The 22,120-nt window shown below is 46.7% G+C and overlaps 1 long non-coding RNA gene across 2 annotated transcripts in view; it reads left to right on the forward strand.

Annotated features, from left to right (window-relative positions):
• The window catches only part of LOC135364780 (uncharacterized), a 71,654-nt gene that overhangs the window by 33,894 nt on the left and 15,640 nt on the right, over positions 1-22,120 (forward strand). Inside the window, exon 3 of one of the 2 annotated variants that reach the window (XR_010412496.1) lies at positions 17,793-17,923. This is a non-coding gene — a long non-coding RNA (uncharacterized LOC135364780). Of the gene's footprint in view, positions 1-17,792; positions 18,590-22,120 lie in introns of those variants that run through there. The other variant, XR_010412495.1, reaches the window with a different exon arrangement.

Below are 22,120 nucleotides of genomic sequence, written 5' to 3' on the forward strand. Positions count from 1 at the left end.
TCTCCCTCCCCCAGGACAGTGCTGAGGAGAAAGCCAAGGGGGAGAAGGGTCATTGGACATGTAGCCTTTTAATATCTGAAAATATTATACTATTACATTTTACTTTTTGTTAGGTCACATTTTTATTAATTATCTCTGGAGGGCTTATTAAATTTTGAAGATTATGGTATGAAATTATTAAAGATGACTTTATAAATGGTAATACATTTTCTAGTCCAGATATTAAACTCAATCAGAGACACTCAATCCCAGATGGAGATGCATTTGTGGGAAAGTCAGCTAGAGATCCTACTTGCCTCTGGGGAGCAAATGTGCTGGAGCCCAGTATTCCTACTCCTCCTGGCCCTTCCCTGCAATGCCCAAACCGGAGGGCTCATGGCTACTGCTGCCCATCGATGGCACCCTAGTCACTCAGTGTCCTTCCTCTCCCCTCCCCCCGGGCCAACCCCTGGGATTTGCAGAGGTGGATTCAATCAACCCAGCCACAGTGAAGCCATAATGAGGAAGAGCAGAGCCCCTGTGGGGGAGACAGAGCGCTAGGGGTGGACAGCTGGTGCTGATGGACCAGAGGACCCTTAGAGGAAGTTTCTAGGCCTGCCTCCTGTGCCTTCAAACCACAAGTAGCTGAGGCCAGAATGATCTCTGGGGGGAGGTAAGAAGCTTTTGGTGTCCTTCTAGATCTCTTGAGGAGAGATTTATGGGCATCTCAGGGCAATCAGGAGCTTGCATCCTAAACAACGTGAGCTGGCTGAGGCTTGGTGACCTGGGATGACATGGCCACAGAAGGCCCTGGGACTGGGGGTGGAGTGGGCAGAATTGGGCAGTGAGCTGGAGCTGGCAGCAGGGGAAAGACCTGACCCAGGAAGCAGAAGGGGTGAGCTTTCTAGCAACAGTGTCCAAAGAGCTGGTACTCCCTGTGGGTAGTGATCCCAATCCTGCTTTTCTCCCTGCCCTGGCTGGAGGGCCCTGAGGTAGGTTCCCAGGGCCATGATCTCTATGGAGTCCGTGACAATGGAGCAGATAAGAGGCACTGTGATGGGGGCTTGACTCACAAGCAACAGGGTCAGAACTGAACAGGGAAAACTGGGCAGGTGGAGAGAGTGTCAGGCCCCGTCTAGCACCTGGCATATGGGATAAGACCCTGCTCTGCAAGGAACAAGGCACAGGAAATGAAAGAGGCACATGTGTCAGAGTCCAGCCAACCTCCTGCTCCCCCGAGAAGGAGTGGATGCAGCAGGCCAGCCCAGGGGCTCCTCTGTTCACACATAGGAAGAGGAGTCACTAGACAGATGGAATCAAAGGTCAAACCCCTATACCTGGTGCCTTCAGAAGGTAGAGGCCACAAGCGCTGTCCTTGGAAAGATCCAAGGAGGAGCTTCTTGTCTAGTCCTGTGTTCATTAAGAATGGTTAAAAGTAACAGAAAGCCACTCACACCCATTTAAATGAAAAGGGGGGAGATATTTAAGAAAAGCCTCCCCCAAAGGCCACTGGGGCTGTCAACCCAGGTGACCTTGGCCAGGAAAAGGGGAGGACATATCCTACAAGACTAAACACTCGCTCCTAGGATTTAACCTGAGAAAGGCCATTTTCTCTCAAAACAGATGGACTCACCTTTGACTGGCAAATATAACGCCCCTCCCTCCCCAACTCACACCTATGCAGACGTGGAGAACCAGGAAGGGCTGCTTCAGTAGTGGGGAGGCGATGTCAAGGAAGATGAGGATAGAGATGAAAAATAAGAAAGCTATTTTGTTCTCATATCTGAGTGATGGGACATAATATAATGTTTTTGCTGATACATAAGCAAAAGGAAATTGTTGTTTTTAAATAAGTCTGGGCTTAGGAAGGGAGGGAGACCCTGAGCTGAAGAGCCCATGAGAAGAGCCTCTCCCTTCTGCCTCTTTTACTGGTCAACTTTATTTTTCTTTTGTAGTTGGTCTTTATTTGCCTCTTGGCCCATAGGATATAAAATACTGGTCAACCACAGTTCCAGTTTACTTCTTCTCCATTAAAAACCCAACTCTCTTTCTCCTAATTCTGAATTTTCAGAGACAGAATCTCATCAGCTTGGCTGAAATTCAGAGTCCATACCAGATACAACCAGCCGTGGGGCCAGCGCAGCGTTCCCCTGATGAGTGCACTAGGGAAGTGGGTCCAACTTTCATGGACATTGTCTGTTCTGATTGGTTGGTCCCATGTCATACCAGTTGTTAAATGTTTCAGCTGTCACCCTGGTGAGACTCTGAGTACACATGTGTGTGTGCGCATGTGTCCTGGTTTACTCTGAACACACACGGCTACCCGGGATTCACCTCTATGGGAGGGGTGCAGTTCATGGGATTATGGTGAGCTGAGACTTGAGGTTTTCTGAACATTGAAGCCATGAGAGCCAAGGAGACACCCTGGCCAATCCCAGGATTACACGGGAGACTGACGGGCTAAGGAGGGAAAGGGTAGTGTTGATATAAGACATCTCAGCCATGTTCCCCCTTGGCAGCCAGTCATTCCCACCACAGGGTCCCCACACTGAGTATGGGGCCCTGCCTGCTAGTGCTGTCTCATAAAGTCCCACCCACATGACCCCGTGTCTGACAAGAACTTGGCACTTGGGAGTGGCTTCAGGAGGCCTGCTGTGGTCATCCCCACTGTGCCTGGGACTGCATCCCCTCTCCCATCCTAGTCTCCAGAGAGATGGACTGCAGAAGCACCTTCTCCTAGTTTCCACCTGGGTTGGTGGAAGGAAAAAGGCTGGGGCTCCAGAGGCCTGGATTTTAACTGTGACGCTAAGTCTTAAAGATGTGCAGCCTGGAGAGAGTCACCAAGACCTGTGAAGCCTCAGTTTTTCAATCTGTACAAAAGGTTCAACAATATTCTCCTCATACCATGATTGTGAGAAGCAAATAGGATGGCCTTTTAAGCGCTTCTGTTTCTCGTCTGTCACTTGCTAAGAGCCTTTGCATCTGTGCTAGTTCCCAACCCCCACTCCACCCCCCCAGCAGGGAAGAGACACCTTTGTTACTTGGAATAAGAAATAGAAGAGTACCATTGTGTTCTCGGCCGCTCACAGTGGAGGGAAGAAGAATGTATTTTTCCCGAATGTCTTACCATGCTGACTTCTTATGGATAATAATGAGGCTTGCTTATGGCATTTCAGATTTGTGATTCCGAATGAGTGCGGGGGATCTTGGCCACTTCCCACTGCCCGGCTCTTGGGTTCGGGGCCCCGGGGGTCAGCTGCTGCAATAGAGCAGAGCAGAGGGCATTCCTGAAGGAAAAGCAGAAATTCGGGCCTCAGGACCAGAGGGCCAGAACCAGATTGTTTAGAAAGCACCTGGGTCTAGCTGGAATTCAGATGCTTGAAAGGAAGCCTGAAGAATCAGACCAGGCAGGCCGCTTTGTTCTCCCCAGAGCTGCTCGCTGCTGAAAGACGCTTTCCGTTCTGCATTACCGGCCGCCTGGAACACCAAACCCCCAGAAACCAGTTTTACTGCATCAGAAAATGATTTATTCTCTGAAGGTAATGATCTGGAACAATAGATTGGCCTGGGTCAAAAATCAATTCTTATTATTTGGAGAAGGGGGCTGGATAAAGTCTCCTTTTCATTATCAGACCTGCAGATGACAATCCTAAATTACGATTGTTCAAGGACAAAGCTTCATTTGAATTGTGGTTTGGGCACATTCGCAATTTTTTTCCTTTCATTAATTCTTAAAGCTTAAATCCATACTTGGTGATGACTTGCGTAACTCTCACTTAAAATAAATCAGTTCGATTTGGTTTCCACCTAAAGAGTGGCCGGGCACTCCTGGATACAGTCCTGACTGGGTGGTTATTAAGCAGGTTGTTTGTTTGCTCTCAGCCGCCCAGAACAAATCGGGCCGGCTCTGGGAGCTCGCAGCAACGAGCTAAGCTAGCTCCTGGAAGGCACTTAAATGTCGTCCCAGGACTCACACAAACCACATTTCACTGGGTCCTTATATCTGGGGTGAGGAGGAGGAGGGGCAGGGTGGCTCCTGCCTAACAGAGGAAGAGACAGGAGCCCAGGAGAAGGTACTAGGCTGCCCAGAGCCCACAGAGACACAGCCTTTTCATTCCTGATGCTCCGTACTCCCCCTCCAGCCCTTCTTCTGACTGGAGCAACTTTTCCCCAGAGGCAGGAGTCCCAGTGGCATTTCTGATACTTTCTGCTTTATAAGGACTCAAAGACGCCCCCACCTTTTCTCTCCAGCCCAGCCCCCTAACCCCACAGACCTTCCATGGACAGACCACCACAGCTTGGGTTCTCTGTCGTTTCTGCCCCCCCTGCTTGAACTGTCCCTGCTCTTTTGCTTTAAGCTTGGAACAATTGTCACCTTCTGAAGGCTCTGTGCCTCCGTCCCACCTAGGTGGCATGAATGGTCCTCTCCTGTGCCCCCAGCCCCCTTAGGGACCTGAATCAGAGAGATTGTCACAGGTCCACAGTCAGTTGTCCCTATAAGGCTCTGAGCCTCTTGAGGGCAACTCTGACTTCTCTCTCTGTCCTCAGAGCTTGGAGCAATGCCTGGCACACTCCTGGGAGGTGCTCCATAAATGTTCAGAGAAAAGAACAAACACATTTTTTTTCCTAAGATGCCTTCCTGGATTCCTCAGCACACCCTGACCTTGAGCTTTTCTGAATTTCAAATTTCTTGTTGTCTGTGCTATTCCTTTGGCCTTAGACTGTGGGCTGTTGTGTGTGGTTATAGCTGGTTTCCCTGGCCAGATATAAACTCTGTCCTTCCTGCAAGCAGTTGTGTCCTTGGAACCACAGCTCAGTGCCTAAGATGGTGCCTCTTTTCTTTGAATCTCCTTGAAGAGGAGCTAACCCCATATGTGTGTATGATCTGAACGGATCCCAGGACCGTCAGCAAGCAATCACTTCAACATTAATAACCCAAATGCTGGTGGCTGATTACTTCCGTGGCAAAGGCAGGATCTCAGCCTCCTAATTGTGCTTAGAGATCTTGGAGTCCCTGGGGAGTGTCAGATGTGATCTCAACCCATCCACTCATTTTCTTCTTGTTGGGTCATTTTTGGCTATCCTGTTAGAGAGGTCCTTCACCATTGTGACCCTCCCTGACCTTTGTTAGAGCCTCACTTTTGCTCTGACTCCTGCCTCCCAGTGCTCTCCAAATGGGGTTCAGTGTTTCATATGCTTCACCCTTCCTAAAGCTAAGTGAGCCCTGGGCCAGGATGAAATAGAGCCCAAACTCTGTTCCACCATTTTACCTGGGCCCCCAGCATCTCAGCCTGTGTCTGGAGCCTGACATGTGCTCATGAAAACAACTTTGTGGTCACTTTGTCCCTGCAGGCTAAGTTAGAAAAAGACATCATCAGTCTAGCCTTCATTGTTTCGTCTCTACTTTCCTCTTTTGCCTAGAAATCTGTGTGCCAATTTGTGCAAAAGTCCTGGGGCAGAGGGACGCCTGGGTGGCTCAGTGGGTTAAGCATCTGTCTTCTGCTCAGGTCACGATCCCAGGGTCCTGGAATTGAGCCCCGCGTCAGGCTCCCTGCTCAGCAGAAAGCCTGCTTCTCCCTAACCCCCTGTTCGTGCCCTCTCTTGCTCTCTTTCTCTCTCAAATAAATAAGTAAAATTAAAAAAAAAAAAAGTCCTGGGGCAGAAAAGAGGCACAAGGAAGCTGGCTTGACCAGGAGTCTTGGCTTATGTGTAGTGAGGACACTGGCTCTTTATGGCTCTGCATGGCATGCCTATAGTTTTTGCTCTTCCAAAGCTGATTCCATGGATCCTTTGAATTTGTTTATCTAAGCATTTTTTCTCCATGGATGAGATTATTAGGCACAAGGAGGTTGTGCTAGGGAAGAATGCCAGTTGGAGTCTGCAAGTGGCATAGGGAGGAAGGCCAAAGGATGGGTCATAGTGGAGAGGCTGAGCTGGCCAGGAGCTCAACAGCATGGGGTCAGTGCTGAGGTGGCTGGATATGAGTGAAGGATAGGTGTGTGGAGAGAGCAGGGGGGCCACCCCATCTCCTGGGACCTGGTGACATACCCTGTGGGTCCACACTAAGATTTCCTGTAGTCCCTACTTTACCCTCAGTAGCTTTCTTTTTGCTGTCACCTTGGCCATTGTACTGTACCTTCAACACTGTCTCTGGGCTCACTTTGACCCTGGGTCTCTTCTTTATCACCACTGGAATTCCCATTGTCTTTGCTGTCCTCCATTTCCAGTGGGAAAGAATCTTGCCTACCTTGGGCACTTTCCCTATGTCTGGACCTCTTTTCAATATTTATGTACATCATCGCATTCCTCATGAAAAGCCTGTGAAAGGTAAGAAAGTTGAAATCATCTGCCCAAGGAACACAGCTGGTAAAAGGCAGAGTGAAGACCCAGGTCGGCCTGATAGCAAAGGTTGCATCACCACCTCCTCCTGCTTCTGCTCAGTGATTATCTACCCTTTTCTTTACTGAGGCATAGGCACTCTTCCAGTTGTAGTGCTCCTAGATTGAGGGATATCAGTCAGGAGAAGAGTGGGGCTGCACCCAGCAGTTGGTTCCTTGTACAGGATGATCACACCTTTGGAAAGGCATCTGAAACAGGTAGGGGGAGGGAGGTGATAAGAGACCCTAATCAGAAAAAGAAATTTAAGTACATAGAAATTCTTAAGTTAGGTAATATGAATGGGAAATTTTTCTCATCAGATGTTTTGTGTTTAGAAATATTTTGTGTATTATGCTTTTAAAAGAAGAATTAGGATGTATTGATTCAGCAAAATCAGACAAACCTATCTAGGTCAACAATATATTAAGAGAGGCAAACACAAAAAGGTGGAAGAAACTACCTTTTCTTTTATTCAAAAAAACCTTTCCATTATGAAGAATTTAATACTTACACAAAGGCAGAGAGGAGAAATTCATTTCCTCTATGTATCTATCACTTAGTTTCTATAATTATCAACAATGGCGGACCTTGTTTATTCTATTTCTGGATTCTTTTGAAGCAAATCTCTGACAAATGATACAGCCTTGTAAAAATATATATAATTATTACATCTAATAATTTAATAATAATTCCTTCAACATAAAAACCCAGTTAACATTTAAACTTCCCTGAATGTTTAAGAAATGTGATTTTTTTTTTTAAGATTTTATTTATTTATTTATTTATTTATTTTTTAGAGAGCGAGCGAGAGAGAAACAGCATGAGAGGGGAGAGGGTCAGAGGGAGAAGCAGGCTCCCCGCTGAGTGGGGAGCCCGATGTGGGACTCGATCCCAGGACCCTGGGATCATGACCTGAGCCGAAGGCAGACGCGTAACCATCTGAGCCACTCAGGCGCCCGAAATGTGATTTTTAAAAATAGTTTATTTGAATCAGGATCCAAATGAGGTCCCTATTTTGAGATTAACTACAGACTTTTAAGCCCTCTTTTTAATTCATTGCTTTTTGTTGTTGTTGTCATCTCTTTATAGAGTTTCCCTCAGTTTGGCTGATGGCATCCTCATGGAATTGATTCCATGTTCCTCGTCCCTTGCGTTGCCTGTAAATAGATACAGAGGCTTGACCAGATACAGGGGAGATTTGATGGCAAGACCACATACTTAGGTGGTGTTGTGACTTCTGTTGGAAGGCATGGAGTGTCTGGTTGTTTCTTTTTCATGATTAGCAGCCATGATGATCATAGCCCAGGCCCATTAATTCATTAGAGCTTGCAACATAGTGTCATTCTAACTTCTTCATTTTCTCCATTTATAAGCTGGAAAACATCTACAAAGAAAAACTTCAATTCATTGGCTGTTGGATTACCCAGAAATCAATTTTTCTTTCTCTTTCCTTTGTATAGGAAAGAGAATTATGCTTAATTCTTCCCATTTACTTATAAACTTTCAAAATAGTGATTCTATAACATCCTTCAAAGGTAACCAATGTAGATCTTTCCCTTCTATTGAGCATTATCATGGAACCTAGTTCCATGCTGCTATTGATGCTGTTGAGCACTATCATGGAACTCAATGGATTGAAACATATTTGGTTGAAGCTATTATCCTTACTCATGCTCAAATGTCTCATCAATGCCTGGGAGAACCTATTCAAATTGGCTTGAGTCCAGTTGATGGACCCGACTAGTCACTGATAGCTTCCTTACTTTCTGGTTGGGCGAGATGTAATAGACTAATCTTGTTCGTGTTCTGATCCACAATCTGCCATTTCTCCTTGGAACTCTGACTCTGACTCCATTCATGGGGAATGCTATTTGGAGACCACCATCTGAGTGCTAGGGATGCTCATTGCTATTGGATCAGTTGTTGTTTTTAGATGTTTTCAGTAAACATAGCTAGGAAATGGGTGTTTGTTTTTAAATAAAAGACATCATGAATTCATAGTGCTACTTCCAATTCTAATTCAGGATCACTGAGTTTTTACTTAACCTTTACTTATCAACCTGATATCTGTATCTCCTTTCTCTTATGCTGAAAATTCCCCGTCTCATTGATACCAACATAGTCTTCTAGCATTTTTCTATAAAATGCACAACAGAGGCTGAGTTTTTAATTTTCTGGCAATCACAGGAGAGAGAGGAACTTGTTTAGAGTTTGGGAGGAGTCTACAAGAATGTGTATAATTATTCCATGTGTATGTGGGCCAGTTTGATTTGAGGGTAAAGAAAAAGGAGTGTATTGGACCTGAGATATTGAAAACTCTTGAGCACTTCCAGTCTGTGGTTTATCCTACCAGTTGGGTCTCAGGTCACTGAGTGTTTCCAAATGCACCTGTTCTACCTATCAGCTCTACTTCATGAGGAAACTCTGTCCTGGGAGCAGTAGAGCTCATGTTGCTGGTGACTCTAGTTAGTATGGGTTACTCATGATGGTGGTAGGTTGGCTGCCTCAATTAATCTTTTGTCCCTTGTTTCCACCAAAGGAAATTGAGCTTATTCATCCCTCAAAGGTAAGACAAATAGGATGAACCTCCTTCAGCCACCATACAGATGCACTATCTGTTTCACATTGCCAACTTGTTCTTAGCAGAACCATACCCTTGTTGCCTCTCTGGGGTCCATTCCTATTTTTACATGTGCCATGCATATTTGGGTCCTTTTTTATGCTATTAAAATAGCTGAATATTAAAGTGGGGTTGGGGAAACACACAGTTACCTTCACATGTGCCAAAGCTTTTCTCTGCTCACAATCTTCTTAGGTTTTCTTTGAGGAAGGAGAAGCAAAGATACTGATTTTGCATGGTTTACTAGGGGACAGGGTCATCATTCACTAATGGTTATGCATGGAGTGGGAAAATCTCCTTTGGCACTTTCAGATTACACTCTGTAAAATCACTCGCTATCACTGGAGTATCCTGAGCATAGCTCTACATGATGACCAGATAATGATAAGGTAACAAGTTTTGCTTTGTGACATAGGAAAGAATTGAAGGTCTGGCTTGTGCTCAACCTTCAGCCAAATATTGGAGCCAGATTTAACAGAGCTCTACTCTCTGGGTTCTAGACACTATCCCTGACAATAAGAAAGTGACATTTTGGTTCCTGTCTTCTATTGTCATTATCTGGGTCTTCAGAATCCTTGGGATTGGGCAAGACTTTCCCATCTCCTATATCCTGAACATGATATTATTTAACAGCTTTCAAACACTATCCTTATTTTTACTGTAAGAATCTGCAAGGTTTGAATCTTAAAGGAATTGTCTAATACACATCAAGTCTACTTTATGGGTTAGGACATAATGAGCTGTGGAGGTGGCATCAATTTGTCAGTGGGGTGGTTTGAAGTAGGACAGAATAGAGATGGATTCTGACACTGCCACTTACCAGCTGGATGACCTTGGCTAAATCAGCTGACTTCATCAAGTCCCTGTTCTTTATCTATACACAGAAACATTAGTACCTACTTTATAAAGTCCTGAGAGTTTAATGAGTCAATGGCACAGTACAATTGCAGACTCAGTAGATGTGAGTTTCCTTCCCTATCTGGATTGCCACTTGAATTATTGAATAAAAATAATAAAATGATTGAATGAAATTGTTTCCACTTGTGAGACTACCCAAAGCACACTAACCTTGCTCTGGAAGAATCAGCTGAGGGCACCATCAATCTTGTCCCTTCATCCCTAAAAGTGCCAAGCTGGTCTGGGAGATAAGTCCTTCCACCCTCTTCCATTGCTTTGAAGCTGTCTTTCCCTCTTCCCTTCCCTCCCTTTTTCCCTTGGCCTCCTCTCTCTGACTCGGTTATCTCTCTCCCTCCCTTCCCCACCTGTCTCTCTCCACCTGAAGTTAAATAGGACCATATTACACACCATGGTATGGCTCTTGATTAAAACAATAATGCTACAACTCTGGAAGTGCTCAGCTCCAGGGGCTTTCTGGAATTTCCAAGATGAAATATGATCAGTTTTCATCTGCTGCCTTTCTTTATTTGAGAGTCAGTGAATTTGGCAGCATCACAATGCAGGATGCGCAAAAAGACCATATTCTACAACAAATCTACTTTGTTTGTGGCTTGTGTTCTAGGCTCCCTTAGCTCTGTGTGCAGGAACAATGGCTGGAGGCAAGGTTGCTGCTTGGGTCCCAATGCTTTATCTGTTCCTCTTCTTTTTTCTCACCCAGCTTTCTGGGACTTATCCAAATATGAACTGGGTAAAAACTGAGAAATGAAGTCAAACTCATGTCTTCCCAAACTCAAGGAGCAGAAATTTCTTCTTAGTTTCCCTCTTTGCATACATAAGGTATTTCAAGTCCTGGTCTTCAGCTTACATAGGGATGTCTTTTCAAACACTAATTTGGGGCCATGCAAAGCTAAGCTCCATTCTTATATATAGGACTGAAAGACCACCCCAACCATCCATCCATCCATCCATCCATCCATCCACCCACCCAAGTATTTACATATCTGTTTACTCAATCAACCATTCATTAATATATTGAACAAATATTTATTATGAATCTGTGTTGTGTGGGACACTGTCCTAGGCACTGGAAGTTAGTATAGAATAAAATTCATACTAATCTTTCCCTGAAGGAGTTTTCAGTCTGGTAGGGAAGTGGGGACAAATGTACATTTTTTTTATAACAAGACAGACCATGATAAATCTCACAGTGGTATGAGCAAACGTAGGTAGGAGTACAGACAAGGGAGAGATCACTTCTGCCTAGAGTTAGGATCCAGTTATGTGTCATAAAATAGGTACCCCTTGAGTTCGAAGAACTGGGTGGAATTTCAATAGGGGGCAAAGGAATGAAGAGCATTACATGCAGGGGAAATGAACTTATAAAGGCAAAAGTGAGAAAGTGCAGTATATTTTTAAACATTGTAGATGGTGGATGTTAGGCAGTGCAGGGGTGGATTAGACTAGAAACTCAGGATGGGATCTGACCCTGGAGAGTTGTAAGCATTCAGCCAGGGGGTTTTGACCTGCAGTGGGAATCAGTCCACAGCAACACATTCCTTTATTTCTCTTAATCGGGCTTAATTTGCCCCGAGGCCCCACCTGTCAGGCTGGCAGGAGACACAGTAGCAATTAAAATGAGACTTCATCCCCTCTTCCATGGTTCCATCGAAGAATCTCAAGTTTATCTGCTGTCAGAAAAATTGGGAAAGAACTCGGGTCTGTCTTCCCTCTGGTGATCTTGTTGTCCAGCTGCCTAATGCAGTTGTAGCTCTTATCCCCATCCTCGGCTGGAAGTGTCTCCTCTCTGCGGGCTTCTGCCTCTTTTCAGAAAGCTTTCACTTTATCCTCTCCTCTTACTGGACACATGAAAGACTAATTCTCTTTAATGGGCGGATAGCAGTGCGTGTGCACACGTATACACACACTTACTCATGTGCAGACACACACACTCATACATTCGCACAAAACTCTTAAACTGTCCCAAGAGTAGGGAGAGGTGACGGGAAAGACAGCTTAGAGTTTCAGAAACAAGACTGGGCTCTCTTTCCTGGAGTGGGGATTGGGAAAGGAGATACAGATACCAGTTAGTTTCTTTCTAAATAACTCCCTTAGGTACAGAGCTACTTCATGAAATAAAGGGAACTGTCTAGAAGTTTTGAGTAGGAAAGTGACAGGTTAGTGCTGATCTTTGGTAAGAGCTCCCTGGTTTGCAGTGGCAGAAGTACCTATCCTCAGGGTCTAGTTCAGGGCATGGCCACAGTCACAGCTCAACGCATGCTTATGCAGTGAGTGTGTGCATAAAAGAATGGCAAACTAGAGTAACAATTTGGAAGGAGAGCCAATCCCTGAATCACAGATGTTACCATGCAAATGAAGACAAATCACCCAACAAGGAATTTCAGAAGTGAAAGGACTCTGGCTGGAAATGAACAGGAATGGCCGCAACCTCTGGGTGGTTTCCTCTATGAAGTGGGGCTATAGAGACACCCTGTGGCTATGTATCAAAGACTCCTCCTACCCTTGGTTTCCTCTCAACATGGAGTCTGTCATGGGCTTTGAATGACTCAGACAGGAAACAGGGGAGCTGGGAAGAACCAGAGGAAATGGAAGAATATGGAAAAGAAGATAGAGGCTTCTTTGCAAGGAGAGGCATACTTGACTTTGCCATCTAAACTCCAGGCCAGAAAGGTCAGACTAAAGCAGGCAATGAGGCTGGTAGACTAAGTGACAAGGGCCAGCTCTGACTCAGCAACCTCAGCTCCTGGAGTCCTGATTCGTAGGGAGCTTAGGGTCTGGGAGGGATGGGCTCTGCGAGCAGTGGTGTTGATGGCCACATCTTAGAAGAGCTGAGAATATAAAGGAAATGAGATGGGTGACCCCTCTCAGAGTTTAGGGAGGATTCTAGGATTCAGGGAACCATGCTACCACCATCTCAGTAGGAATTTTGACTCTTTGCTTCCCTTGAGCACCATTTTAAGGTGGCTCTGGGGTTGGGTCTTGGGTCAAGAATGGGAAACTTATTACCAATCTAGGACGAGTCTTGCACTATTGCCAGAAGTTGTGGCCCAGGCAGTCTGGTTCTCATGTTTACTCCCTAGTCTTTAGTTGGAGATTACTGCAGGAGCCCACCTTTCCTCTCCTTAAAGGGAGCCCTTCCAAGGACCTCATGACCAGATCAGGTATCACAGGTGCTTTGAGACTACTTTCCTTTGATTCCCTACTCAGTTTTGCCAAGTTAGGTTTAAGCCCAGCACTTTCCCATGCTGGCAAGGACCAGGGTATCAGATGGCAATGAATACACTGTCTTCACTTCATGCCTGAGTAGCTGTCCCATCTCCTCCCCTTGGGCCTTCAGATATCCCTGAAGCACAGGGTATTTCCCCCTAGTCACCTGGAAGTCAGTCTGTCATCCACATGACATGTGGATCTCAGACCTGGGCACACACCCAGCTTCTGAATGGTCAAGGACAACAAGTCCTTGGATGTGTAGGTCTCTATTAAGAGGTTGTGTAGCCCTTCATAAAGGTAGAAACCCATGCTGAGGCTTATGAGCAATGACAAGAAGGATTAGCAATAAACAAAGTTGGTAGTGAAGCTAAATGGGCAGGCATTTTTCATCTGCCCCTGGTCTGATTATCTGGCCTTCATAGAAGCTTCCAGTGATCATGGTTGTGCTCAGGGGCTTTTCTCCCCTCCCTCCCCCTTTCCTCTCCTCTTCCTCCTTTCTTCCTTCTTCCCTTCTTCCTCTTCCTTCTCCTCTTCCTCTTTTCCCTTCTCTTTCCCCTGACGCTGCTGCTCCTCCCCCTTCTTCCTCTCTGTCTCTCCATCTCTCTGTCTCTCCTGTCTCTCCTTGCCTCTCTGTCTCTCCTTGTCTCTCTGTCTCTCCTTATCTCTTTGCCTCTCTGTCTCTCCTTGTCTCTTTGTCTCTCTGCCACTCTTTCCATCTCTCCCTCCTACTCTGTCTTTCATAATTGCTTTAGAAGTCCTTTGTTAATTCCAGGACTTCTTGGTCAGGTACCGAGCCCCATGGATACATAGAATTTACATAACTTGGGGTTCCAGAAACACAATGGTAAGCTTATTGCTGGGGTTGAAAATTGAGAATATCCTAGAAGGTGATAAATCTCCTGGACAGGATTTCACCAAGACCCTCTTCTGCTGCCCATCTTGGGGTGGGGCAAGAACGAGGATCCTGAGAATGTTGATTGAGTTATAAGTTTGTCCTTCTGTGCTTTATTCTCAGACAAGCCTTTCTCCGATATATCGTTTTACTTAATCTGCCCAACAAATGAGCAAATAAGGTGTTTTTAAAGCCTTCCCCCCTTTTTATTATACCAACCTTTAAACTATAGAGAATTTAAGAGACTAATATAGTGAATACCTATATATCTCTCACCTAGATTCAACAATTGTTAACATTTTGCTGAATCTGCTTCTTGTTCTATCCTTTCTGTTCTGCCCTGAACCATCTCACAGGAAATTGCAAGCCTCATAAAACTTCACCTCTAAATACTTCAGCATGCATCTCCTAAAAATAAGGACCTTCTCCCACATAACCATTATGCTGTTTTCACACTTGAGAAAATTAATAATAGCTTGATATCATTTAAAACGCAGTTCATACTCAAATGTCCCCACTTGTTCCTCAAATGTCTTTTCTGGCCTTTTTTTGTTTGTTTTTTAATCAAGATCCAATTAAGTTTTGTGCATCAAAACATCCAATTTTTTTTTAAGGATGTGAAAACTAACACTTCCCAAGCCATCCCCTGGAAGCGAATAAGCTTGCCTAAGATCAAGCAAACCCCTGGGCAGTGAATCTGGGGTTCTGAGCCATGGCTGTAGGAATCCAAGCCTACACATCCCTTGTATCAAGAGTCCCCAGATCTGGCTTTCACAGGCCAGCCCCATTTCCAGAAAGAATTTCAGATACTAACCCAACGTTGTCAACCTTTTATTATGACACATGTAAGCACTGAAAAAAACCATCATCTATTATTGCTATCACTTAACATAAATAATAACATTTTAATGCCCAAATCAAAGACACAATTTCAGAATATAGAATGGTCCTAGAGGAATCCAGTTCCCACGGTGGCTGTGGAATCACAGGGCTGGGATGGAGAAGACTCTAAGCCTGCCAGATGGTTGAGCTTATCGGGAGGGCCTCTGAGGACCAGGAGCTCGTTAGTTGGTCCTGGGGGCCATGGAGCCGGGGCTGAGGACCTTAGGGATTTTCACATGAACTTCTGTAGCCCTATATTCTCCTGTCCTCTGCAAATGCAGATGTCCCCCTGCCCCACCAGCGTTTTATTGTAACAATTCTGAACATCTTCCACCACTGCCATTTTATCCAATGTTTTTAGCTGGAGCCCTCTCTCTGTTTCTGCGCAGTTCCTTGTAGTCGGCTCCTCAGTGTGGGGAGGTTTTTGAATCCCGACTGTCCTGGTGGTAGGATGGCCTGCCCTCCCGCTTTCAGCCCCCGTATCTGGGAGGGGCCGTGGGACCGCTCACAGGGAACCTCACTGCAGCCCCTACATCATTCACACACTCTCCGGTGTGTTGCATGAAGGCTCATTTGCATTACAGAGCAGGGTGAAGGCTGACCAGCCCTGGCCCACGGGGAAGTCCTCCCTCTGGGGACATGCATGCTGGCCTCCTTCCTGTATTGGTCCTCAGTCCTCAGCTGCATCTTACCACCTCTCTCGGCCTCTCTCGGGTCAGACCCCTGCAGCAGCACCTGCTGGTCAATCCTTGAAGTTTGTTGTCCATCATGGAAGATATTTGGGAGAGGGAAAGATTTTGGATAGAGTAGAGGCCATGAGTTTCTGCCCTGCCAGTGCCTCCTAACTCCTTGCTGGGGGTAGGTGATCCCCCAAGGAGGCAGCCTCACCCTGCTTTGCCCTCTGCACAGGGACCTCTTATCCTTCTATCAAGCCCCCCACCCCCGGGAAGTGCCACCTGGGAAGACGGTCCTGGGCTCTGGCAGACCATTCCTTGCTCAGAGGTATGGGAAATCTCTGGGGCTTCTGCTTGCTTCCATCTCACCACCGTGTTGAGAGCAGGCTGGACGTGCCACTGGGGAGCCCTGCCTCTATTTGTGGGTGTGGGTTCATCTCTCACAGCCCCTGCCTCTCAGGAGGGAATCCAAGGAGTACATGGGGAGGAAGTATGGGGACCAGCAGGCATCAGGATGCAGGGGTGGGGGGAGGGCAGGCTAGTCTGGAAACCCACCCAAGGGTCCACGGGGCAGAATCACAAAGTGCAATGGCAGGCTTCCTGCCCCGAGCCAGAGCCGCGGCTCCGAACGGGAGGCTAGGAGGCCTAGAGGACAGCGGTCTGCAGACAGCGGCCTTCCTCCCAGTGCAGCAGGATTGGCTTGGCCCCTGAGAGACTCCCCGGTCCCCTGGAGGCATGGGGACAAAGCCCCCCAGGGTCCTGTGTGGAAGCTTGATCCAGGAGAACAGGAACCTTCCTTCTAGGGCACCACACCCTCCGTGAGCCCCAGGAGGCCCGGGCTTTGGTTCCCAGGCTGCCCGAGCTATCCTCGGCGTCCAGCCTCGGCACCGAATTCTCTGCCCGGGGGGCAGTGCCCAGCAGACAGTGAGCCACACAGCGGCTGGCCCGCCTGCTGGGCAGCTTCCCGGACACCGGCTTCGAGGTGAGCTAAGCAGAATACGGGGCCAGACACCATCTTTCCACATGCGGCATGAAGGTTATTAGCTCCATTGCTTCCAGAACGGAGAGCACATGTTGGAGAAACCACACACACACACACACATCCCCACACATGTTACACATAGACACACAAACACCACACACTACACGCAGACTACACGCATACTATACACAACATGGCACAGATACATACACCACGCACTGTGCCCCCGTACTCCACACAGACACCACACGCTACACACAGCCCTGTTCTCAGTGGTCACCTGTCCCTCTCAGGCCCTGTGTTCCTGGAATGGGTGGTGCTTGTCCTTGGGTCCCCCTGTGCCAGTGTGACAGAGAGAGGCCCTGGGGCCTCCCTGGTGTCCCGGTGGAGAAAGGCAGGAAGACAGAGAGGACCCCAGGGAGCTGCTGAGGGATCTCGGTGCCTTGGCCTCCCTCTCGCTTGGCAGGCCTGGTCCGCCCTTCAGGCGGATGGGTGTCAGGGTGGGACCTGCCACGGGGCAAGCGAGAGGTGTAGCACCTGGAGAGCTCGAGGAGCTTCGGGACATCTACTTGGGGAAGTCTCATGGAGCCAGTCTTGAGATCTGGCCACGTTCCTCAGTGTCTCTTTCTTGGCTGGTCATGGTTTGACCCCACAAAGCGGACCATTTGGCTGCCTCTGGACCAAAACCAGACAGAATATTCATCGTGTGTACTGTTCTGGTGTGCCTTTCTTCACTGGAGGGGTTTGAAGGGTAAAGAGACTTTGAGTCCTGAAAACGCTTGACTGCTCCAGAGAGGAAGAAAAATCAATGTCATAAAAGTTGGAACGAAGAGGGTGTCTGGTATGTACTAAGTGCTCAGCAAACATTCAGTGAAGGCACAGTGGAGCGTGCTCTGTCAGAAGAGATGAAAAGGATGCTGCCTGTTTGCAGCAGCCAACCACCCTGAGAGGCTCTGCACGCACCCATGGAGGACACAAGGTAGTTGCAGGAGTCGAAGAGGCCACCCTCTTCCTCGAACCAACAGCCCCTCCTGCCCCTCTGCAGTCTTGGCAGCTGTGTGGACCCTTCCTGGGCCTTCACCTCTGCTCTGAACTTTGAGGCTGCTTCTGTAGAAAGGTTTGGGGGCATTCATTAGAAAAGGATGTGGAGGTCCAGGCCGGGACGGAATTTCTGCCCAAACCAGGAGAACTGGCCTCATAGTGTAACCCATCTGAAACCAGAGAGGAGAGAAAACAAGTTTTCTTTTTTTTTTTCTGCAGGAATGGAAGGGAGACTTTTCAGCTTAGGGAGGAAGGACATTTATGCTGAAATATTTCCTGAAACTCTGGTTTGTGTCTAAAGGAGAAAATCTGCTGCGAACCTGCTGCGAACCTGAATTCTGTGAGTGGAGGTAGGCCTTTGCCTTGGCTGACTAGAGACGCTTTGGTTAGAAGTCCAGAGGATGAGGGGCTTGGGGCTACAGCAAGCTTTTGCAAAGAAGAAATGGGCCTCTTCCAGTGCCCCCCAGCTGCACGCATCTTCCTGTTCATCCAGCATACCTGGGATGCAGATTTGGGTCAAAGTTGGCAGAACTCCATCCATCTGGGAAAGGCTACACCTTTTCTTGGGTTTGGAGCCTGTTTCCAGAAGGTTCCAGAGCCAAATTGTGTCAGGCTGAAGCTTGGCTGCGCCCTCTTCCTGTTCTCTTAAATGGGGCCAACCAATATGCTGCTGTACTGAAGTCTGAAAAATCTGGAACAGGTGAAAGATCTGAGCAAGAATTTTTTTTAAGATAGAATACTTCCCAAAATCAGGCTGCTGAACTTGGTAGATAAAGTATGAATACAGAGGTTTCTACTGGAAGGAATAAATGACTTCTGAGTGACATTTAAAAACACAAGAGGAGTGAGAGGAGAGTGGATGTCTTTATTTATTCTTAAAGATTTATTTATTTATTTATTTATTTATTTATTTATTTATTTATGAGAGAGAGAGAGAGAGAGAGCACACAGAGGGAGGAGCAGAGGGAGAGGGATAAGCAGACTCCACACTGAGTGCAGAGCCCAGTTCGGGGCTTGATCCCATGACCCTGAGATCATGACCTGAGCCAAAATAAAGAAATCAGATGCTTAAGAAACTGAGCCACCTAGGTGCCCTTCATTTTTTTGTTTCTTAAATGCTACATATGAGTGAAATCATATGTATTTGTTTTTCTCTGACTGACTTATTTCGCTTAGCATAATACACTCTAGCTCCATCCACATGTTGCAAATGGCAAGATTTCATTCTTTTTGATGGCTGAATGTATTCCATTTTATATATATATATATCACATATATAAGAAATTATATAAATACATATATAATGTGTTATATATGTATTTATATAATATACATATATATACCATTTCTTCTTCTTCTTTTTAAAGAGAGAGCATGAGTGGGGATGTGAGGGGCAGAGGGGGAAGGGAGAGAGAGTCTTAAGCAGACTCTACACCCAGCACAGAGTCCAACACGGGTTCAATCTCACGACCCTGAGATCATGACCTGAACCGCAATCAAGAGTCAGACACTTGATCAACTGAGCCACCCAGGCGCCCCTATATACCCTATCTTCTTTATCTATCCACCTATCGATGGACACTTGGGCTGCTTCCATAATTTGGCTATTGTAGATAATGCGACTATAAACATAGGGGTGCATGTGTCCCTTTGATTTAGTGTTTTTGCATTTTTTTGGATAAATATCCACTGGTGCAATTACCGGATTATAGGGTAGTTCTATTTTTAACTTTTTGGGGCACCTCCATATTGTTTTCCACAGTGGCTACACCAGTTTGCCTTCCCACCAACAGTGCAAGAGGGTTCCCCTTTCTCCACATCCTCATCAACACCTATTATTTCTTGTGGTTTTGATTTTAGCCATTCTGACAGCTTTGAGGTGACATCTCATTGTGGTTTTGATTTGTATTTCCCTGATAATGAGGGATGTTGAACATCTTTTCATGTGTCTGTTGGCCATCTGGATGTCTTCTTTGGAGAAATGTCTATTTATATCTTCTGCTCATGTTTTAACTGGATTCTTTGTTTTCGGGGTGTTGACGTTTATAAGTTCTTTGTATATTTTGGATATTAACTGTTTATTGGGTATGTCATTTGCAAATATATCCTCCCATTCTGTAGGTGGCCTTTTAGTTTTATTGACTGTTTCCTTCACTGTGCAGAAGCTTTTTATTTTGATGTAGTCCCAATAGTTTATTTTTGCTTTTATTTCCCTTGCCTCAGGAGACATATCTAGAAAAAAGTTGCAATGGCTGATGTCAAAGAACTTACAAAGAAGCCTGTGCTCTTTTCTAGGATTTTTATGGTTTCAGGTTTCACACTTATATCTTTAATCCATTTTGAGTGTATTTTTGTGTGTGCTGTAAGAAAGTGGTCCAGTTTCATTCTTTTGCACATAGCTGTCCGGTTTTCCAACACCGTTTGTTGAAGAGACTGTCTTCTTCCCATTGGATAGTCTTTCCTGCTTTGTCAAAGATTAATTGACCATATAATTGTGGGTTTATTTCTGGGCTTTCTGTTCTGTTCTATTGATCTATGTGTCTATTTTTGTGCCAGTACCACACTGTTTTGGTGACTAGAGCTTTGTCTCATTTCTTGCAGAATAGCTCGCTCTATGCTGTAGTCTGTGGTGACAAATAAGACCACCAGCTTCTTCTAGGTTCATAGTCACAGGCCAGGGCCTCCAGGGAGATGGGCGTAAACTTCTCTGGTTCCCAATGCCAAGTGTCCAGGCATGGGACTCTCTGGCCACTCAGGGCAGTTTCCCCAGCAGGGCCGGGACTGTGAAAGCCTGGAATTTCTCATTTCAGAACTAGAGCCCAATAATTATGTGGCTCTTACTCCATGCTAGATCTCCAGAGCAGTGTAGGGGGCAGGACAGACAGAATGTCGCCGCCCCCTCCCCCTCTTGCCCCGCGGTTGTCCCACCTTCGGGTCTGTCTCCTGTGTGGCTGCAGTCTCCTGAGAACAAGCCTGCTCCCAGGTCCTCTGCTTAAGGACCCAGCAGGCTCCCTCTGCCAGAAGGAGGGACTCCTACCTCCTCGGTCCTGCAGGCAGAACTGGAGGTTCAACTCTAACGACTTTACCACCTGCCATACACCTCACACGTTCGCATTTGTGTGTCCGTTCCTTTGCTCATGCTATTGCCTTTGCACAAAACACTGACCTGTGTCTCTTCTGTCTGATCACCCCTCATCTATCAGGCATCCAGCCCAGACACAGTGTTCCTGGCCAGCCTTTCCCAGACACGGGGTCTGCCCCTCACCAGGCCACCCCACCAGAAGTGGCATCAGTCCTCCTGCTAATCCAGTGTGTTGTCATGAGTCTCCCCTAGTGGAACTGACCCCTCCAGGCAGGGGCTGCTCAGCTTCCCCCGCTCCCCCACCACCCGGCCCCCGGAAGCCCTGATTAAATGCATGTCAAAGGAAGAAGTGAGTTCACAGGGGCTGTTGCTAAAGCCTCATGCGTGGTCCTGGGTGACAGCAACCGACAAGAGCGGGGAGGCGACAGTCCCTTTTACACTCTGGGTTCCCAGGTGCTCTTCTGGGCACTGTCCTATGAGAGGGTGGGACACACTGCAACACAGCGCAGGGGAGATTTCAGAGGCGCCCTGAACGGAAGCCGACACCGGGCAGGTGCTTGTAGGGAGCAGTCGGGGCTGGGTGTCTGGTTTGGAGGCTGCAGAGTTGAAGATGCAGACTGGCGGGGGAGGGCAGGGTTGGATGCAGGCTGCAGTCTGGCCCTTCTCCAGGGCCTATTCAGGTGAAGCGAGAAAGGAGAACAGGAGGGCAGAGAAATCAAACCCAGAGGCCCACCCCCGCGGAAGGCCTTGTTTTCCTGGGCGCAGAGGCCTGCTGGGAGGCTCCGGGGCAGGCTCTCCATATGGAACCGCTCCAGTCCGGGCCTTTGAGGTGCCTGGGAAAGGGGTGCCACACAGTTTTCAAGCCACAGTCAGGTATTAAATATGCCACCACCCTCCTCCCCCCATTGTAAAGCCATGCATGTCTATTGTGGGAAACTGTGAGATACAGAAAAGTCAAAAAGAGAAATAGGCGGGGCGCCTGGGTGGCTCAGTTGGTTAAGCGACTGCCTTCGGCTCAGGTCATGATCCTGGAGTCCCGGGATCGAGTCCCGCATCGGGCTCCCTGCTCGGCAGGGAGTCTGCTTCTCCCTCTGACCCTCCTCCCTCTCATGTTCTCTGTCTCTCATTCTCTCTGTCTCAAATAAATAAATAAAATCTTTAAGAAAAAAAAAAAGAGAAATAGGCAACGGGTAAGTCCATCATCTAGAAATAACCACTGTTAGCATTTGGTGACTTTCCTTTCTGGCTTTTCCTCTTTTAATTTTTTTTCTTTTTATATTGGTGATCTCATGCTATAAATATAAGTATTTGTCTATTATTATTATTATTAGTTTTAGATATAAGCATTTATTTTCATAGCCATAAAAACACTCTAACTATGCTTTTTAAGGGCTCCATAATATTCTATTTCTGTATGAATCAGAATTTGCTGAATGATTTCAGGCCAGGATTTAAAAAGTCCGTC

Source organism: Mirounga angustirostris, unplaced genomic scaffold (assembly GCF_029215605.1).
Source record: "Mirounga angustirostris isolate CCGP_5_RB_7025 unplaced genomic scaffold, mMirAng1.0.hap1 SCAF_6, whole genome shotgun sequence".
NCBI lineage: Eukaryota > Metazoa > Chordata > Mammalia > Carnivora > Phocidae > Mirounga > Mirounga angustirostris.